This window comes from Xyrauchen texanus, chromosome 37 (assembly GCF_025860055.1).
Source record: "Xyrauchen texanus isolate HMW12.3.18 chromosome 37, RBS_HiC_50CHRs, whole genome shotgun sequence".
NCBI classification, from domain to species: domain Eukaryota; kingdom Metazoa; phylum Chordata; class Actinopteri; order Cypriniformes; family Catostomidae; genus Xyrauchen; species Xyrauchen texanus.
The window spans coordinates 21,365,834-21,372,197 of NC_068312.1; the positions used below are offsets into that span (position 1 = coordinate 21,365,834).

The 6,364-nt window shown below is 35.5% G+C and overlaps 1 pseudogene; it reads right to left on the reverse strand.

Moving 5' to 3' along the window:
- Positions 1-1,625: 1,625 nt before the first annotated feature.
- LOC127630559 (PAK4-inhibitor INKA2-like) lies at positions 1,626-5,639 on the reverse strand (annotated as a pseudogene).
- Between the last annotated feature and the right edge of the window lie 725 nt (positions 5,640-6,364).

Consider the following 6,364-nt stretch of genomic DNA (forward strand, 5'->3'; position numbering starts at 1 on the left):
TCTCAGATGTTTTATTATTCTTTATTGTTCTACTCTTATTTTAAGCATTTCAAGCCAAGTGTGTCTGATTGACTTGATTTAATTTTAAAGTAATGTGTGCATTATATATATATTTTGACATTGATTTAAATAAATGTATTTCATATTGATTTGGTGTTTTTTACTGTTTGTGCATTTTAAATCCCCATTGCTCACCAACATTACAGAGAGATTTATTGCTCCTTAGCAGTTCAGCATATCTCCCAATTTACAGATAAATATACAGCACTAAGTAATTTGCATGTCCATTTATTTAATTAGCATTCAGCGTGACTTACAAATGAGGAATGCTAACAGAAGCAATTAACACTTATCCCACAAATGTGAAAATAGTATTTCTCAGGCCAAAGGGTTTAATGAGTAATGCTCAGAAATAATTAAACATGACAAAAGCAGACACTTCTGATTTCCTTTGGAAATTTGTCCCTCTTTTTTAAAGCGTTTACTTCTGTTTTGTTTTACAAAATGACTCCTATACAGGAGCTCTTAGAAATCTGCAGTTTTAAAGTTGTAAGAATTGTATTGTGTGAAATGTTTTTTTTAATAAGGATAAAATATTTTCCCCAAATCATATTTTATATTAATTGAATCAGAATATGTGTAACAATAATCACGGTACAAAGAGCTGTATGTGCTGTCTGTGTATTATAATACACACAGTGTATTTTATCCATTACAGAGAACATGAACATGCTGATTAAATCGGCATGTATTTGTATAAAAGGTATTTAAAAAAAGGTATTTGTAAAAATATATGAATATTTTTGCATAGTTGTTCAGCACTATTGCATAGTTTTTCTGTGCATTTTTTTCTGTGAAAAAGACTGTGAAAGGACTGTTAAGTACAGTGACTAGCACTTTAACATCCTCCTAAACATAAACCCAAAGAGACTGAAACAAACATTACAAGGAAAAACAGCATGTTATAGTCTCAAGAGGCCCCACAGAAACTCATTATTCCATACAATCTGACTTTATTCATAATTTTCTATTTTTTTCTGTCCTGCTTACTTCTCTATGTAACAAAAATCCATCCCAGAAGATTTTACCTTACATATCTTCAGAATAAATAGCTTCTACAGTGCTACTCTCACTTGAGGAAGAAGGAAAATCTTACCCCCTGTGCCCACCATAAAGTGTGTGCAAATATTCACACTTTTTCTGTTCCTTTTTTCTTGAAATGCTAAGAAATAGGGAGTTAATTTGACAATTGCTTTTACACTTGTAATTTTGATCATATTTAAATGTAGTTATGTCTTTAAAGTAGTAGTTGACCCAAAAATTTAATTTCTGTAATTATCATACAAAGGGATCGTATACCTTCAGAAGTTTATTAATATGATGCACAAGTTGCATGGACTACTTTTAAAACACTTTTAAGCTTTAAAGTGAGTCAATATCAACTGCTACTCTATTAAAATGCAGTGAAAAGAACATCCTTAAACCTCTCCTTTTGAGTTCTGCTGAAGAATGTATGTCATGAGGGTTTAGTACAATACGAGGGTGAGCAAATTATATTCCTTCATAGGTCACTAGAAATATATCAAACAGATTTGTCCATATAGAATTATTTTATTTGACCAGTCTTAGACCCACACAGCTGAGCTGTAATGAAACACATGCGGATGCTTCTCTAAAATCTCTACCCTTCCTCTGCCAATCCGACTCTCTGCTTTCTGGCAGGCCACACCCTCCTGATGGGTGGGTGTTGTTTTTTTACTCAGTCCTCTCATTCTCCCCCAGAATGGCTTGCTGGCATCCACTTTTGGCTTACTGCATGTGATCTTTGTTTTTTTAAAGAGCTCCATCCCCTCACTCTCTTGGCCTGGTCGAATGTGGCGCAGAACATGTTTGAAGATATTAGTAGTTAGAGAGAATCTTTTAGAGAGTTCCTGAGAGTGACTAGTAAGTGATGACTGAATTAATGTGTCTTTGAAGCTGGAGTCACTCTCTTCACTTGCTGTCTGATATCCAAAATCCGGCAGGTCCAGCCAGTTCCCCACCAAATCAGTGAATGCATTATCACCCAACACCAATGGCTGTCTGTTTCTACTCTGATTCATCAACGATGCTGTCCAATCACTGGAGTCATCATTATTATAGGGGGAGAAATGGTTGTCAAATGTGTCTTCCTGAGAGCTGGAGAAAGAGGAGTTAGTGCTTAGATTTCCCCTGTACTTGATCATCATGGGTTCCTGTCTGGGTATAATGCAGTTCTCTACTGGAGATCTAGTGAGAAACAAAGCTGCTTCCATGCCAAGCTCAGTCATAAAACATTCTTATGAAAGATTTTCTCTTTCTGGATTCCGTGTTGGGTTCAGGTGGTTGTTCTGATTAAGCATTCGGGTGTCTGGAGCAATGCTGCAGTGACTGATGTGCGGGGAAGAGGCCTGGCTGGTTTTACGGGAGAATTCAAGCTCTTGTAGTGCAGTCTGGACCTGCAAGAGTTTGAGCTCCTGGAGAGCACCAATCACTGAATTCATCTGAGCATGGGGACCATCTGACTGCCACAAAGAAAAGAGAATTCTTATCACATAATGAATATTACACCATAGACTGCAATATTTGGCCATTGTGCCATCACAGATACATGGCTCAGCATCTGCTGAGGAGAATGGAGATCTTTCATCTCTGTAAAATATATACTGTCATAAAACAGGAGGGATTGTAGATCTTGATGCATTTTTAGGTGTAAAGGTTGCTACATAGCCACCTCATTGCAATTTATTACTAGATCAGGGTTTGGACCCAATTCTTTTTCGTTTAAAAAATTAATTGTGGAACTTTTGTTTTAATGTAGTGATGCATCTGAAATTGAGTGTTCTGTTTGGAAAAATATAAAAAATATATAATTGTAACATCCTTTTTAAAAAAACAAAAAATAATTGGTACAACTTAGTTGTATATGCAAATGTTAAAATAATCTAAACAGGATACTTAATCTCATAAGAGGCTATGAATTCTGAAGAAATAAAATCTATTTGACCTTGATAAAGTTATGTGCCATAATGCTGGTCTAATCATCCTAAGGACTTTTACATTATATATATACATTTACATTTTTGGTATTCAGTTCCGAAAGCAGCCCTCTTTTTCCCCATTTAATCTTTATTCCATCACTTTAACAGAAAATGCCACAAAACACCCTTCTTCTTCTTCTTCTTCTAATTTCCTAAAAGCCCCAAATAAAACCTATATCTTACCTTCTTTCAGCCTGGGCTCAGCTTTCCTGTTTTTCCTTCTCTTAATTAGTTCCCCCCTCTCTCTCTCTCTCTCTCTCTCTCTCTCTCTCTCTCTCTCTCTCTCTCTCTCTCTCTCTCGCACTGTTTTCAATCCTTTCCCTCCCCTATAGCACAGCACACCACTGATGCCTTTCTACAATAGTATTCAGCTGAGGGAAGTGTCTTGCAGCATGTTGGGAGTTGTAGGAAATGATGGGCATGTTGGTGAAATGACTTGACTGTGAGTCACAGGTGAAGACAAGCTAAGACAAGTCTTTTAGTGAGTTGGTCATAGGTTTAGGTCTAAGGAAGTGTGTGTTTTTGTTTGCTGCCGACATGCTTCAAGTTTTGATTGTGTCATTTTTGAATCACTCCCATTGTTATTCAAAACTTAAATCAAATTGGTGACCAGGCCTAATTCATCACAAATTAAACAGGATGTTGTATATGTATAGGGTGCCTATGCAGTAAAGAGCAATTATGTCTGAATGTCAATTCCTATTTACAATTTATAATGCTTAAAGAGGCCAATATTTGCATTAATTAAATACATTCATTGTATTTACAATTATACCTTAACTCTGTTTGCTAGTTATGGCATGTTCTGGGTTTCATCAGACTTAGCTGGAGATTACTTTGCGTATCATGTGATGTCACTGGACTTGCTTGAGTCAGTTTCCTTTGGGAGATGCCCAGACAGACAGGAGCATTAATCAGACTACACTGAGGAGACCTACAAATTAATGATGTGATCATGAGCAACACCCCTGTGGCACTGTTTATTCTTGATGTCAGCACCTACAGTATATACACCTAACTCTCTTCTTCATTCCCTTTTTTCCAATTTTGAGATATTCAGAGGCGGAGTCATAATGTTCTATTTTCGTGCTGAAATTATGTTATTTCATGAAACATTTAAAATCGAAATATAACTTGATAATAAAGATAACCAACACTCATATTTAGATATTTTGAATGAATCATATTTTACACATATAGTGCTTTTCTGACACTACACTTCAAGCACTTTTAAACAGATAACAAACCACCACCAGTTACCAGTTTATTTTAAAATAATATCTGTGTTTTATCTACTATTAATGTTTGTGTTGTACTATAGTTATCAATTTAAGAGGTGAACTCATGGTTGACATGAGTTCAATGAAAGACTTGATTAATTTATATTATATATAAATTATATTTATACCATAACACAATACGTCTATACACTGTACACTAAAAATATAAAGTGAGGATTCAGTAATGATGGGGATGAAATAGGGCTGACAAAATGGCTGAAAAACTAAATTCGAATTTCTTACTTAAATAATAGTAATATTCAAATTATATTCAAATTCTAAAGACATTACTTTATGTTAGAGGAAAAACGTACTGTATTGTCTCCTAAACCCACAAGAGGGCGCAAGTGAGTGCAATGGGCAAATATAATCCAAATCAAGTATCGCATTTTTTATTGAAATTAAATGTTATGACTTTGTTTAAAGTGCATAATGTTTTAAACAATCGTTCATAGATAAAATATAATTTCCTAAATGGAAATTACTTTTATGCTGCCTTTATGTGCTTTTTGGAGCTTCAAAATGTTGGTCACCATTCACTTGCATTGTATGGACCTACAGAGCTGAGATTCTTGAAGAAAGAAAAGTGATACACATCTGGGATGGGATGAGGGTGAGTAAATGATGAGAGAATTTTCATTTTTGGGTGAACTTTACCTTTAATTACAGTGACTGCCCTGTTACCAGACAGTCTCACTTATTTATCAAATTAATCATGGCTGACTGTGATTCGTGAATTTCTACAATGGCATCGGTAACCAGAAACTATTCCATTTGAAATATGCTGCATCCATTCCCTTAGGTGCCAGTGTACTGTAAATCCAGAAAACAGAAACAGCAACAAATTTGCCTGTGGCACATTTTTCTGCTGCATAACTGACATACTGGATGTGTTAATCTGAAGCAGCACGCTGGTCACAGAGACGTAAAGCAAGTCTTTGTTTCTCTCTAATGTGTGAAAAATAAGAATCAGCATGATTTTAAAACATTATGGAAGGAAGAGTAAAGCCAATCTGTGCCCTCTTTTCAAATTACCACTGCAAATCAGGTGGCACATACTCACGCGCTGGTCAACAACATCAACACAGAGGTGAAGAACTGCAACTCCTGTCCTGAGAAACCCTCAAAACTCAATTATCAAAACATGTAGTTACACTAATTATAATCAATAAAAGCTGTTAGATATTGAGTAGCGTTTATATATATATAAATCAAACAATGTGATGCGAGGGAGAGAGTAAGAAAAGGAAAAAGAAAGTCTCACCAACTCATGTGTTAAAAACCTGAAGTTGTTGTCCATGAGGTCCACAATTTCAAAATGTTCTTCCTCCAAAAATGCTTAATTACACTATTCAAAATAAATAAATAAATAAAATAAATTAATTCACTGCACTCACTTTTTTTTATGTTTCCTCTTGAAAGTTCATTCCTTTTGATCCAGCACTAGCTGAGACAATTATCACTGGATTATTCCCCATTGATTTGTTATAATGAGCTGTGTCCAGTATTTAAGATAAATATTTCCAGGGTCTGTTTAAGATAAATACTTCTCTAAACATCAATCCTTTCTTTCACACACTGTTATATTCAGGTGACATTATAAGCCATGAACCAAATCAACCAGCTACAAGATGACAAAAGAGATGGTGGTGTAGTGGTCTAAGCACATAACTGTTAATCAGAAGGTCGCTGGTTCGAGCCCCACAGCCACCACCATTGTGTCCTTGAGCAAGGCACTTAACTCCAGATTGTTCCGGGGGGATTGTCCCTGTAATAAAGGCTCTGTAAGTTGCTTTGGATAAAAGCGTCTGACAAATGCATAAATGTAACTATAGAAACAATATACTTTATGTTTATTGCTAAATATTATAATATATACAAATAGATAATTAGTTTAAGGGTGTAGAGACATCGATTACGTCATTCACACTGCATGAGTGTGTGGTCCATCCGAGACATGTTTCGCGAGATTTGTTGGCCTCAGTTCTCTGATTGGTGAACTGTTCTCTGCTGTACCATGGGTAA